The following is a 15178-nucleotide window of genomic DNA, read 5'->3' as shown; positions in this document are numbered from 1 at the left end:
ACTGCAGTTTTCCTGAAAGCTAGGTACATGTTTTGGTAGACATAGCAATGGAATGCGAGGTCATGGACAATGATGCATCCCGCGAGATGTGCAAGCAGGAGGTGAACTGAAAAAATGACCAACTAAAGTATTCCATCCCATTCACGTCAGTCTTCATATAAAAGTGAGGGATCATGAGGATCTCGTTCCTTTTTCCTTATGGCCGACATTGGGAGAGGACCTTGCGAGTTGTCCCTGCGAACTGAGGCCCAGTGACAGACTGAATCCAGCTCCGGTTGGCTGCAGTCTGGGTTACTCCTGCCTTAGGCAAAGTGGTGACGAGGTGGCCGAGTGGTGAAGGCGATGGACTGCTAATCCATTGTGCTCTGCACACGTGGGTTCAAATCCCACCCTCGTCGGGCCCTTGGGGACCCTCACAGCGAGCTGGGCTCCTAGTATAGCCCCCAGCGTGGCTGCCTTCTGAAAGAGTCCAGTCCAGGACTTTGGGTGCCAACCCTACATCTGCGAGAGCAGTTGCTGGGACTTTTAAGATTGGTTTTGTGTATTTTGTATTATTTTCTCTATTTTTATTAGTAGCATTAGTAAAACATTTTTAATTTTTCCAACTCTCTTCTCTCTGTCCTTCTTTCTCTCCCAATCGCCTGTCCTTAGTGGGAAAGAAGGGGGGAGAGGGAGGGACTGAAGGGGAAAAGCGGGGGAGAGGAGGTTAACAATACATCTGCCACGGTTTTATTGTCACCCCGCAATCAAACCACAACACCCTCTTTCTCATCAACCCTCCCTTGGCTTCTCTTCCCTCCTTGCACTATGCTCGATAGGGATAATAGAACCATAGCCTGGTTGAGGTTGGAAGGGACCTCTGGAGGTCATCTTGTCTGATCCCCTGCTCAAGCAGGGCCACCTACAGTAGGTTGTCCAGGACCGTGTCCAGATGGCTTTTAAATATCTCCAAGGATGGTGACTCCACAATCTCCTTGGGCAACCTGTGTTTCCTGATGTTCTCCTTGGGCAGAAATAATTGCTAAGTGTTTGGACTACATTAGAAATACAAGAGACTATCTATTTCACATCCTGTGGTGGAGGATTAATCAATCTTAAATGTGTAACAGGTTCAGGTCTGATTTAAAGGACAAAGTGTGGGGGTTTTAAAATTAAATTCTGCAAGTAATAGCAAATTCTTCAGTGATCACAGCTGTCCCTTAGCACCCTGAAACATAACACACTACATTAATTTAGTAATAAAGACTTCTCTATAAATCAACAATTAAAAAAAAAACACATTGAAATGAATTACATTAATAGGTTATTTAGCTGACTTGAGAAGCAACTATTCCAATAATTCCTTTAGAAATCTATGAACCTTTGAATAAACTGCAGCTCTTATGCTTCAGAATAGAGAAGTAAATCTTATTTTCACAAAGAATGAGATAAATTTTGCCTTCAAAAACTGTGTTCCTAGAAATATATTACTTCATGAAAAAAAAGAAAAATCAGTGTCCCTACATCTTCCTCCAGCTTAGAATGATTGCATTATTAATAACAAGCTATAGCTGTTTTGATATGCTGTTGAGGTATATTGAGGTATATAGTTAAGGTTGTACTGAGATTTGCACTAAAAGCAGACTAAAAATCCCACTTACATTTTTACTATTAAATGTAGTCCTGCCATTTGGCATTGTACCTGTTAATACAGGGTAATTTTACAGGTATATTAAAGCTTTTGCAAGAGAAACAGTTTTTAAGTGTTCCCTTTTAAAAGTTTTGCCATTTGGCTCAGGTATCCTTGAGGTCCTCTAGCTAAACCTCCACCTCCCCCATAGACTTCCAATGTCTTACACACATGCTAACAGCTCAGGCACAAGCCACTGTGGCAAATTTAAAATTATAGTCATTCTCTCTTCTTGGCATGCATGTCTACCCAAAGAACAGGAAATGAAATTGTCCACGTTTTCCAGGTCTTCAAGCTTTCTGTTGCATCTTGCATCTCTCATGCTCCTCTGACACATACTTTTGATTTGTACCACTACAAAATAAAAACACACTAAATATAATATTTGCCTACAAGTCCTACGGTCCTACACTTGAATGTTCACCACCCTGTTATGCATTCTGTGGTTTGCTTCCTCTCATCCATGATCAGCAAGCATAAACTATTGCAAGACAATGACTAGAAAAACCCACAGGCAATCTTCCCTGATCCCCCATTACCTTATTTGGTACTCTTCACAATTCCAGGCATCCCTCAGATGGACTGTATAAAGACTTTTAGCTCTTTCAGTTGGTAAATTAAAAATTGTCCTTGCTTTTTGCTGATAGCAAACTCAGGTGACATTACCATAAGCACGCCTGCAGATTTTGTGTGCTTATATGCAAGCTAAAGAAACTGGAGATGTGCATTGTACAGACTTGCACTTTAGAGGCAAAACATTTTAAACATATATTAAAAAAACACTGTGTTTTCTTAATTGGCAGAGCATATGAACTGAAGTAGCCTTGGGTGTGAGTGTTATTTTAACTAGTCACTTTCTTAATGACATTGTGTTGATAGAAAATACAGTCAAGCATCTCTAGTATTAATCAATACTTTTCAGTAGGAAGACATCATTGCAAAACTTGCCATTGGAAGACCATGACTAAAGAGAAGCTGGTTGTACAAGAAGCAGCAATACACTGCAAGTTTCTGGGTTTTAATTGGGTTCAATACAGTCTTGGGCTTTAAAAGGACTGTTTTATCAGGTCAAATGTTTTCCAACAAAATAGTTTTGGGATTTCAACTTCATGAAGTTTTAGAAAATGTACATCTGCTTTCTGCTGAAAGATTCCTCCTTCCCCTCCCTGCCCTTCCCTCCCCTAAAAAAAACCCAAAAACCAAAAAATAAAAAAAACCACAACCTGTCATCAAAGAAATAATAATTTATAGCACCTAACAAGTGTTATAAGTTGGAACAATTTCAGTGAATGAAGCAAGTCCTACGGCAGGAAGGACATGAAACATATAAGCTATATAGAGTTCAGTTCAGCCTTGCCCTGATAGAAGAATGGGAGCAGGGGTTATCTGAAGAGTAACCCCTAGGAGGCATCAGAGCAGCCCTGAAACATGCAGTCTGACATGCTTAAATTCAGTTTGTACTGAAAATAAACTATGTTGCTTCAATCAGTTTCCAAATGGAAAGTTGGAAGTTTTAGGAGCTTCAACAAATGTCAAAATATTCCATGGTAAGGGAAAAAGGAAAACTAAAATAAAGCCAGACCAAACAATGTATGACCAATTCCAGTACTGATCACTTGATGCTATCAGAGGTTAAACTGTTCCAAAAATAAGTTCTGCACAAGAATTATATCCAGTTTTACTTTACAAACGTATTGCGATGACTGTAAATAAAACTGATCAAGTCTTATTTTACACTAAACATAAAACAGTGACCTGATAACCAAGAGAATACCAATATTACAGCCAGGCTACAGGTTTCATTCCCCATTAATTTACAACGGAGCCATTTATAAAAAACAGCATTCTCATCACAGGATTAGAAGTAACTGTCTCTATACTAGTCACATAGTGGAAGACTGAGCTCTAGAGCACATTTCACGTTTAGGCCTGATTTTGCAGTCTTGTTCTTACAAAAATAACCTGTATTCATGTAGGTTTTCCCATTTTGCTTACATCTGAAGTCTATATTTACCTACGTGTTCATGCTGCAACAAGAGATAATAAAGCATGGGAAAAATCCTACAGTTGAAATTGACTCATTATGCCCACAAAATGAAAGCTCACAAGATTAATTCATCTTATATTTTAACTGAAGGAAGCCATGACTCCCCTCAAACTTTTTGATGGAATGTTCGGAAGAACCACACTGCCTGTGGATAACAAAACTTGCCAGGCTCATAAGCCCAGTTGCTGTCTCCATTTCCATATCCTTCCATGTCACCATCCTAGGCACACCTCCTTGTGCTATAGCAAGGAGAACTTTCGCTCCTTGCAGCACAGGGATGATTCACCTTTGAACCTTTTGTCAGAGTTCATCACCTCCAGAATACTGCAATAAAATCAAATAGACACAGACAACAACTCTCCTTCTACCTTCTCTTTCATGGCAAACACTCCCATGAAAATTCAACCTTCATCCATCTTTACACTTTGATCTTCCATTGATTTCCTACCCTCTTGGCATCTCTCAGCTCCCTTTGAACTCTCCCCTTTGTCAGTTTAGGCAGATGTGCAACTTCCCAGTGCCTGAGGCTGGGATCAGGATCCAAAATTATCACTTAACACCAGTATCCAGCTAGAGAACCCCACCGGACTAAGCTGCCTACCCCCAAGCAAAATCTGTTTCTTTTGCTTGAGAGCTCCTTTTCCACCACTGCTGTTCTTCAAAGTTTGGAAACCAACTGTGGTGGGTCACACTACTGCCAGCCCTCTGCCTGAGCCCCATCACTTGGGGATCAGGCTAACCAGACCCACCTGAGAGCTCGAGCTCTTTTTCAGGGTCAACTTTCCCAATGAAGCCACTGTATCCACATCTTTAAAGGTGGCTCCTTAGCACAGAGGTCACAACTGAGAGTCCAGTTGCATTGCTGAGTTATCACGCAGTATTAGTCCTAACCTGAAGCCACCGTGGACACCAAGGAGAAGAAGGCAATTTACTCAAAACAGTTACTCAGCCTTTGGCCTTTCTACAAAGACTGTCAAGTTGCAATGATTGCTTTAGGCCCTGGTCCAGAAAGGCCCTTAATTCTCTGTCAAACTTTAACCATATGAGTAATCTTATTAAAACCATGAACTACTTGTGCTTAGGCCTAAATACTTGCTCAGTGATGTGGATGCCTATCCACTAATATGTGAACTGAGAGAACCAAGTCTGCCTCTTTCAGTTGTGATAAAATCGCACAAGATTTAAATCCCTCTGTCAGTGGGGTAAGGTTCACCCAACCCCTTTGCAAGACCACTGCTCCTCATCAGTGCTATAAATCACAAGAAAGTGACTTATATCGTGGGCCTAATCCTGAGGACCCATAAAATATGAGCAGTGCTGTTATCAACTGTTAACTCACGAGTGGTAAAAATGTACATGGCCAAGATGTACATAATGTATCTTCTGTTCCAGGCAACCCCTTAGTAAGCACAATATTTTAATTATATGACTATTTAGTCTATCTGAGCTTTCATTACTGACAGCATTTTGCTCTTCATAGCTTCAGAGTGCTGTTATTCTCCCTATTTTCCATTAACTAAACTTCAGTTGTTTAAGAAATGCAATACTGCCATCTAGCATCCACAAACTAAGACGAAAATTTCCTTTCACCAAAGCACCTCACCTCGGCAGAGGCACAAGTTAGTTTTACATGAGCTTTGGGGACCACAGGTTATCACGAGGACTCAGAAGTGGCCTGTCAGAAACCTGCTTGCTTCCCCAGAAAGCACCAGGACAAATACACCCAGAGGCTGGAAGAGTTATGGTTGTGAGACCAGTCATCCTTATGGCTCTGGTACTCACTCCAAAGGGGTCCTGGAGCCACAGAGCAATTTTAGAGAGCAGTCAGCCCACAGCAAAATACAGGCAGGATAAACCACCCAACACCCCAAACTCATGTTCAGACCAGATTTTAGCAGGGAAGATGAAAATATTCTCTGCCTGTGGGCTGTCTCCAGGACCTTTACGCTTCACTTTCCATACAGTACTGCCGAGGTCAGGCTTGGGCCAGAGCAGCTGTAATAAGGTCACTGTCAGACTACTGAAAGTGCCCAAGCGCTGGCAGCAATTTTGCTTTCTAGCTTTCTGTGCTACTCTGCAAACGAATCCTGAGTGCCCAAGTGTATTCAGTCGTTGCTTCTGGGTGAAATTCCTAGCAGTCTGTCCTTGCCCCGATACTTAAAGCAAGACCAGCGAACAGCTAGCAGCGTCTAGTCGGTGCCTCTCACAGCCCCACGCCACCACCCGCGCAACAGCCCGTAGGGAATGCACCAGAACCGCCCCGCCGCCCCCGGCCAGACACGGGCCAGCGCCCGGGCGGTGGCTGCACCCCTGTCCGGCCGCTCTTCCCCCGGCCTCGCTGCCGCTCCCTTTCCAGCCCGGCGCTGCGGCGCCGCGGCGGCTGCGGCGGGGCCGGGGGAGCCCCCGCAACTATTTCCCGGCCGGGCCGGGCGGCGACGGGCGCTGCCGGGCGCGCTCCCGCTCTCTGGTGTCCGCGCCGCCTGGTAAGCGTCGCATCAACCCCGCGCCTCCTGTCACGGCCTGGGGACATAGACACACTATGCATATACATACAGTATACATATTGTGTGTGCGTGTGTGTATCGCGTATACCTATGTACACGTGGTATATACATGGTATATATACACACGGAGTCTATATACAGTATACGTAGTGTGCATATATTATATATACACTATGTATGTGTGCTGATAGGGTCTATACACCAATACTATACATATTCTATGATACATATGCTATATATACACTAATAGTGTACCTACACTAACAGTGTACATATACATAGTGTATATAGTATATACACTCTCTATACACAAAATTTACTGTATTTACAGTATATAGTATATATTGAAGATGTCCCTGCTCACTGCAGGGGGGTTGGACCAGATGACCTTTGAAGGTCCCTTCCAACCCAAACTAGTCTAGGATTCTATGGTTCTATAATTCTATGATTCCATGATTCTATAATTCTATGCAGTATGTGTATATACTATATATACTAGTCATAGTGTATACATGTGCATAGTGTGTATTTGTCTATACGTATGATTTTGTATGTATGTATATACACAGTATATATACTATAGTGTGTATATAGTGTATATACTTCATAGTCTATACACACTATATAGTGTGTCTATATATGCTGTGTGTTTATATATTCTATATATACACTTTACATAGTGCATATATGCATGTATATAGATACACACACTATGACCCGAGGATGGCAGCTGGTACACAGCTAAAGCGAAGGGCGTGTGGGCTCAGCAGCAGATGCAGAGGTAAAGCACGCTGCAGCTTCCTCCCAGGCAGGTGCCGAGCGTTCCCTTTCTCAGAAGCGCATCTCACTGCTGAGCACCCCTGGCCCCAGCCCAAAAGCTACCCCACTGTGTCAGCAGGCAGGTGGGGGCTGTTCCCCAAGCGCTGTGGGCTCACCGAGTTATCTTTTCCCTGCAGTGGCAACTCAAACGCTTCCCGAGGATGTTCAGCTCTCATTGCAGCCTTCACACAAACAGAGGCAAACAAGACAGTTGACAGCTCATGGCCAGAAGTGCTCATGTCTGCTGGTGTAGCTGGACATTATGTCTCTGGAAAATGGAGCTATGGGATCAAACTTTTTCATTTGCTTATCACTGACCTTTCCCCTGTTTAAGGACCCATCACTGCCAGGCTTTTGTCTCACTTTCCAAATAACTGAACACATTCACAGAGCTATATGCATAGTCTCACATACAAAGAAAGTGATGGAGAGATACAGGGAAGGGGAGAAACACAAGTGGCATGTATCTGAATCCTCCATTCGGCTGTGAGAAAAACTTCTTCCTCAGAGTTATAATGGCCCAGGATACAGAACAAGTGCCCCCTGCAACATGAGGCTGCAAGTTGAGATCCCATACATACCACCTCAGAGAGGTTGTCAGATATTAGGTATAAAATAATGCTGTTGGTATACACAAAATGTTCAGTATAGCCTTTTTTTAGCATTTCCTAAAGACTATTCATTGGATTCATAGCACAAAGACATCTGGATTTATGGTTTCATTTAACTTGTCTAACTTCAGATGTATATAATGTAACATTTATGTCTGAGCTACCTGTCTAGACTCTTTTTATACTCGGTGGAGAAAAATAAGCAGTGTTTCAGATGTCTACATCATGGTGAGATGAATTGTGACCTAGAGGTGCTTATTCATGTCCCTACAGTTATAAAGGGAGCCTAGGCAACTAACTCCAGCATGGACTTCTGTGGTTTCAATGTCTAGATGGGGGTAAAGTTAATCCTGGTTTTTTTAGATTTTTAAATCAAGGAAGACTGTGAGCTCAGTTAGTCCAAATCTTATTTAACACAGGTCAGAAACATGTATCGAATAACATCCGTTTAACCTTGAGATCTTGCCTTTGCTTAACAGATATTCTCCAGAATGGCATCCACTCTGGATTCAAAGACTTCTGGCAATGGACAAGCCAGTTTTCCTGCATAGTTTGTTACAGTGGTTTATCACCATCACTGAAATGATGTAACATGGTAAATAAGTATAGAAAGAATATCGGTTCAGATCTTTTGCTTTGGTCTTTGATTCTAGTAAAAATATGCGACAGTGAAAAATCATGTAAAACCGTACAGAGTGCAAAGTGGTTAAGTGATTAGTTAACATTTAATTAAGAAATTTTGCATGAAATTACTCAAAGGCTTCATTAGAAGAAAGTGAGAGGGAAGTGTGTCCCAAACTATGGTCAAAGATACTTCTGTGCTAGAGAATCGTTCTCTCTGCAAGTGCACTTTATGCATATATTGGAGAATTATTTTTCTATGAACTACCTTTAACATGTCTGTGAACTGCTTGCAAATGTAGAAAGACATGCAATTCATCTATTTGCTCTAAAACTCCCAAATGATTAGTCTGCCACAGTGTGAAAAACAAGATAGAGCATTGTCACCTCTCCCAGTTCCAGCATCTGTTTAGTTGCTCTGCTGGGAGGTAGGATTACATGGACGTGACGCAGAGGAGAGAGATGAACCACAAGGATCCTTCAATGCAGCGTACCCTCCTAAGATCCTGCCATTCCACTAACATCAGGCTCAGCCAGCAACAGCCTGATTAACTTTAGCCCAGTTACCACAATTGCTTTTAGTAGTGAAAGGATGGAGACTGAATTTGTACAAGACAATGTACATGAATTATTCAACTGCTAGGAAACATTTTCTGTTTGGCGTTTTTGGTGATTTTTTTGTTTTGTTCCTAGGTCACAGACCTAACTATAAACAAAGCTATACCAGCAAACCTGAAAATCATAAGCCTATCCTAAAAACCTATATTTATCATTAGCGCAACAAAATTGAATTTCTATTAACCCCTCATGATTTAAAACTATTGGATTTACATAAGACTTGAAAACTCATAAAAATAACTATTTTATTATGAATGTTGAAAAACATGGAGTTTATTTCTCATTAGGACATGCACGCTGAACCATCACTGTATCTGTTTGCCAGCTTCTTACAAAGATTTATAATACACATGATCTAAACTTACTAACCACTCCACATTTCAAGAAGAAACCTTTTGTTCTTCCTTGGTTACTAAAGCACTTATTTTGTGTGACCTCAAATCTTTCTCATCTTTTAAGTTCACTCCACTTAGCTCTTTGTGGCTGACTTAACAATATTTATTGAGATGGAGTAGCATAGGAAGTAAATGTCAAATTCTTTCAAAACATTTAAAAGTAAGTCTTCCCCAACCTCATCTTCCTCCAACATTAAGGAGAACTGTCTACTCAAAGTATGTGGTGACATTTACCATTACTGTCAAACTAGACTTTCAAGTGATGAATTCAAGACATAAATACATGTCTGCAGTCCATGGCAGATTTCAAAACTGTCACTCAATTAGAATTCCTGCAGGGGAGCGGGAAGAATTTCCCCATGTAGTGATTTTATCAAAGGGAACAAAGCATGAAGAAATCACCCTCCTGCCCCTTAAAAACAATATTTATGTAATTTTACTGAAACAGCAGCTGTGGTAAAGTGATTCATCCTAGGTATAAATCCATAAAGCAGTTTGGAATATTTGGAGGATGTGGTTTAGGATGAGTTATTGCCCTGAATAGAAGTCTTGGACTATTTTATTGAGTCCCCAAATTTAAATATGACCCTAGACACTATTCTTTCATTCTCAAGTTTGCTGCAAGCAAAGATATCAAACTGAGGGACTTGCCACACGCAAACATCTAGTTGCCATGCCAAGAGCAGCTCTAGCTGACCCCATGTGGATATTTGTTGTGTGTCCCCTGTGTCATGGGAGAGGGATCAGAAGGCAGCAGTGCAGGATTGATTGACAGCCCATCAAGGAAGGTAAGCCCCCATGCAAAGGTATGCACCTTATGGCAGCTTGCTAGCCCCTTGGCATGAGGAGACAGACATGGATTAAAAGAAGAAAACACCAGGGCCTTAATTTCAGTATCTGTACAAATTTAGCATGGTTAGTACACATGAAGACAACTATCAGAGGAAGTTTTCTGGTCTGACACATGAAGTGAGGCTAAACTACCACAGAGGTCACCTCTGGCCCTAGAATATAACATGCAGGCACTGCTTCCCTTGTGGGAGAAGCCCATGGATTAAATAGGGAAAGAATGAGTTTGAGGGGGAAGAAAGTCAAAGCATTTCACTGAAACCTAAAAACGCGATATTGAGAAAAATAATCCCAGTTACTAGGCTGCTAATGTCTTCATCATCACTTCTTTGGTCTTCCTCTATTTCTGGATGCTTTTCAGCAAGTCTGGAAGAGTTTCTTTGCTATTCTTTTTGGCAGTGACCTTTTGATGTGGAGGGGTGCGTTGGCTTCCTGATTTATGCGAAGAAGACAGAAACACAAATGAGACTTTATCTATATGGTGCTCCAGCAGCCCTGTACCTTCTGGGAATGGACAACCACACATTCCTGTTGTAGGCAAGAAGGATATGGAAGGATATTCAATATGGAAGGATAATTTATTTTTTTTAGACACAGTTAAAAATAAACCCCAACTACAGTAATAAGGAGGGAAGCAGAAAGAGAGGAAGAGAGATTTCTGTCTGCTTGCTCTTAATACATGCTCATATTAATAGGCCACTTAAGGTGAAATAATGAGCAGCCTCAGGTTGTATAAGCCATTTGGGAAAGTCGCAAAGATTTTTTTAATAGAGTTTTAGTTTCATCTGCATAGAAACGGTGAGGTATGCAGGGCTGGCTGTAAACTATTTTTAAAGCACTTGTTTATCTTCCAAAGCATGATGTAGAGTAGCCTTAGGACCACTGCAACTCATCCCTTCCTTCTAGCAAAACCTGACCATGTTCAGAGTGCCACAAAGTCACTTGACAGATCTTCACACAAACAGAAATGACTGAACACAGCATGGGTTTCCATTTAAAACATTGTCCTTTAAAACACTGGGAGCAAAAATGGAGGAAGTGGGACTTATGTTTCCAGTTAGATCTGTTTATAGACTCGAAAATACCCATTATCACATAATGGCTGTGAACTTGCCACTGCCATAGGACATATAAATAGCGACAGTTTTGGATGGGTATTTTATTTCACAGTACCAAACAGACCAATTTCATATGCTGGTGTTCTTGACCAAGTGTTTGGCAGGCATTTAGAAAAGATGTTCTTATAAAATTGGTGAAGGAAAAGCTTTGCAAGAGGAAGAAAAAACATGCTTCAGAGGTGGTTGAACTAAGACTGAAACTCACTGGTGGCCTGACTGTGGGAGCTGTAAGCAGCAGCTTGCTTTCTCACAAGTTTGCCTTTCAGACTATATGGTACAATGAAACAGAAATCGAATTTGTCTATGTATTCCATGACTGGAAGACATCCTATGTCAAAACCAGCCCTACTGACTTTACCATTGATAACTTTGAAAGTGAGATGACAATAATCAGGTACAGTATTGTTTAACACAGGCAAACCTAAGATAAAAACAGATCATTTGTATTTCAGCATCACAAAGGCAAGAAAAATTTGAAGTAATTGGGTAAAGAGCTAATCATATATTCTAAGAGATTCACAAAAAAAAATTATCAGCGTACGTGTTTGTAAATCTTTTAAAATGGTGATGTTTATTTGTTTAAAATTAAGCACATGCTTAACTATTGTATTAACGGAAGTCTTAATATTGACTTCTCTCTATCCTAAGCCTATCTAAGATGATTAAAGGTGCTATGTTTTCCACAGAAAGCTGCTTCCTGCTGAGGTACTGACTCTACTAAAGTGCATCTCGAGTTCTGTTATGGGTAAAGAGTATTTATAACAAAGGAAAACTTTCCAAGAAAGAGGTGAAGTACTTTTTTATATCACTGGTAGGTCTGATGCTTCTCTGAAAAATATCATTATTGCCCATAATTTTGTAAACAGTTCACATATACTTAGCTGAGAATATCATGAAGTCCTAATAGCTTTTATAGGCCTATTCATGTGCTTATATAATAACCTCAGTCATTTGTGACTGAAAGAACATAGGAAAAAGAGCAAACTTTTTTTTTCTGATTTTAGTTTCTTGCTGGAACAGATACATGTTTACTAGAGCTTTATAGTCTAACTTAATTTTTCACATGTTCTCAACTGTCTTATTTAATTTTTGAATGTGATGGAGAATTTTTTCTCTTTCTCTTCTTCTCACTTTTTCTTTTCTCTTTATTTCTCACTTTCTCCTCTCTTTCTTTCTCTCTTTATTTCTCACTTTCTCCTCTCTTTCTTTCTCTCTTTATTTCTGACAAGGTTTGAAATTCATGGTAGTTTTTAATTTTTATTAATTTATAGTTAAAAATCCAATTCCTGAATAGGATTCTAAAGACTCCTCTGTAGAAAAAGAGCAAAAGAGAAGCCAAGAGACTTACTAGCAGAAATTTTCCTTCTTCAGGAGGAAATATTTGCCAGTCAGAAGATAAACAAGTTAGGGTTAAGTGAAGGGAGCAGGCCAAATAAGCAGTGACTACACAAACTGAAATATTTACAGTCATATGCACCTTTTAAAATATATAAAAACATACATGAAAAGAGGCCATTGTGTGGACTATATGCTGTTAGACAGTGGACTAGAAAATTAGAATTTTGTTATAAAACTGAGAAAACTACTCACTTGGTAAATTTTATTTCTACTTGAAGAGGTAGTTTGCACACTTTACACACAAATTTGCCACAATTAAAAAAGACAGGAGTTAATTTAGCATAATATTACAATGCTTCCTGGATATCAGCACCAAATTAGAAGTGTGCAAAAGAAAAAAACCTACTCCCAGAGGATGGGAAGGCCCAACTCTTTTTCTCTTGCCACTGTGTAACTCCCGGTTTCTTGATAAAAGTGAAAGAATATTTTGCAGGATTTTAGGCACTGTTTTGTGGTTATTCCTGGTAGTCTTATACTGCCTAAGAACACAATATTTGAGTCAGAAAATGCTAACGATTTGTGTTTAGTCTCAGCAAGACAGAATAATTAAGAGAAGTCATTAATGTTGTTAAAGAAAATAGTTGTAGGTAGCTCATTTAACATATCTGTCTAAGAATCACAGTACAAATACAGACCTATTAATTGACTGAGTTTTCTCCATTTATGAAAATGCTGCTCAGGATTCAAGGGAAGTTGTAGGTAATTTCAAGAATTGGCAGTACTGCTTGGCACCACATTCTCCTAGTAGAATATGTCATTAATCACCACTGCATTCTTAAATGTCAAATATTAGTATATTGTGTAGTGTCTTCCACTGCAGTGTTATGCAGTATAGTATTTAGTTTCAAGTCAAAACAAGGAAAGAGTTTTCACATTTACGTACAGTGAGTCTTTGCTGGGAAACTGTGTAAAGCAGCTTCCATCTTTTGTGCTTGGTTTGGAGTGTGAAGGCAGTTTACCCAACTCTTGTGCAGCTCTTGCCACCATACTAACAAGCCTTAGCATATTTAATATGCATCCCTTCTTATGCTGTCCAGCTCCTATCTGTTTCCAAGACACGGAAGGGAGAAGGGAGACAGACACTTGGTCCATATGCAATCAAGAATGTGGGACAGTGTGAAATATATCCCCAAATTAGGATGCTCATGTTCTAATAAAAAAAAAAAAGGAATGTGTAGCAAAGATATAAATAGGGTATATGTGGGAAACTAAAAACAGTAGAAACTTTTTTTTTTTTCCCCAAACTCGTTTGCACAGTTTCAGTCAGGTGGGTCACCGTGTAGGGAGATGAACTCTCTGCCTCTTGCTTGGCAGAGGCATGGAGCACAGTGAAGTGCTGGTTTGGGCTGAAGTCCCTGGTAGGACTGTTGGACTGAGTAAACCCGATGGAGAAGACAGCGAAGTTTGGAATTAATCACATTTGGCAGATGATGGAATAGTCTTATCAAAAGCTTCAAAAACCCATGCAAGATGTAGTGCACTGAGAAAGGATACACTCTGATTTTCACACACACACTGCTAGAGGCTGTCCAGACAACTGACAAGATAGCAAACTTTATTTTCACTGTCTCTCCTGACACAGTGAAAATGTTGATAAGGGCTGGTATATAAACTGTATTTTGAATATCCCATTGGAACTTGTTTCCTGTCAAAGGCTAAAGCACAAAGCAGCAGAACAAAACAGTTTACATGTCTTTCTATGGCTTGTTCATATGACCTGGCAAAAGGGATGTTCTGATCTTGGCAATGGAAAGTACCGTTCCCCTTAAGATTCCTCATTTACATTCTCTAGATTTCTTTTGTCTATTTTAGATATACATTTTCATGATCATGGTAATTCTAGTTAATGCTGATGTCTATACAACTCAGTTGTCTGGGTTTATGTCAAACATCAAAATATTTCATATAATAAATATGATATAATATAGTTTTATATGATCCCATATATATTAATACTATAACTTAGCGCTGGAGGTGACTTACAATTGAGAATTCTATATGCTGGCTCCAAATGTTCTACTAGTAATAAAAAAAGTTATATACCTGCACACACCTATATATGCAAGTTTTATGTATGCGTATCTTTGCATACATTCTATTTTAGACCTATACAAAGAGATGTATATGTATAAAAATACGTACTTTTAAAATTTTTAATCAACAAATAAGGTCCCAAAGGAGGACTTAGTGATCTTCTGAGCGTATAAGTGACTATTGATCTTTATGCATATTTTGTATATATTAAAATTTGAACCTTGCTTGCAGAGCATTTACTGTTAATGAAATAAGTATATTCTGCCTCACCTGTTTTATTCAGTACACAATTTGAACAACCACAAGACAGCAATAGCAAGTGAGAAGAAAACATTGCATATAGCTCTCAAATAAGCCAAAGAGTTTGGAATCATGCCCGTAGATTGCTTACTGTTATTGATAGGGATATGGCTAATTTAAAATAAAGTGCTCCAAAGTGAAATTCCATTATGGAAAATTTGCTGCATTTTAAAATGCTTTAAACAACTGCCAACA

At 39.9% G+C, this 15178-nt stretch overlaps 1 non-coding gene across 1 annotated transcript; it reads left to right on the top strand.

Annotated features, from left to right (window-relative positions):
• Positions 1-316: 316 nt before the first annotated feature.
• TRNAS-GCU (transfer RNA serine (anticodon GCU)) lies at positions 317-398 on the top strand. The gene has a single exon. It is a non-coding gene; the product is annotated as a tRNA-Ser (tRNA).
• The last annotated feature ends 14780 nt before the right edge of the window (positions 399-15178 follow it).

The sequence above is a fragment of the Caloenas nicobarica genome, chromosome 1 (assembly GCF_036013445.1).
Source record: "Caloenas nicobarica isolate bCalNic1 chromosome 1, bCalNic1.hap1, whole genome shotgun sequence".
Lineage (NCBI taxonomy): Eukaryota > Metazoa > Chordata > Aves > Columbiformes > Columbidae > Caloenas > Caloenas nicobarica.
The sequence above is the reverse complement of the archived record's forward strand: the minus strand, read 5'-3'. Positions and strand labels throughout refer to the sequence as shown.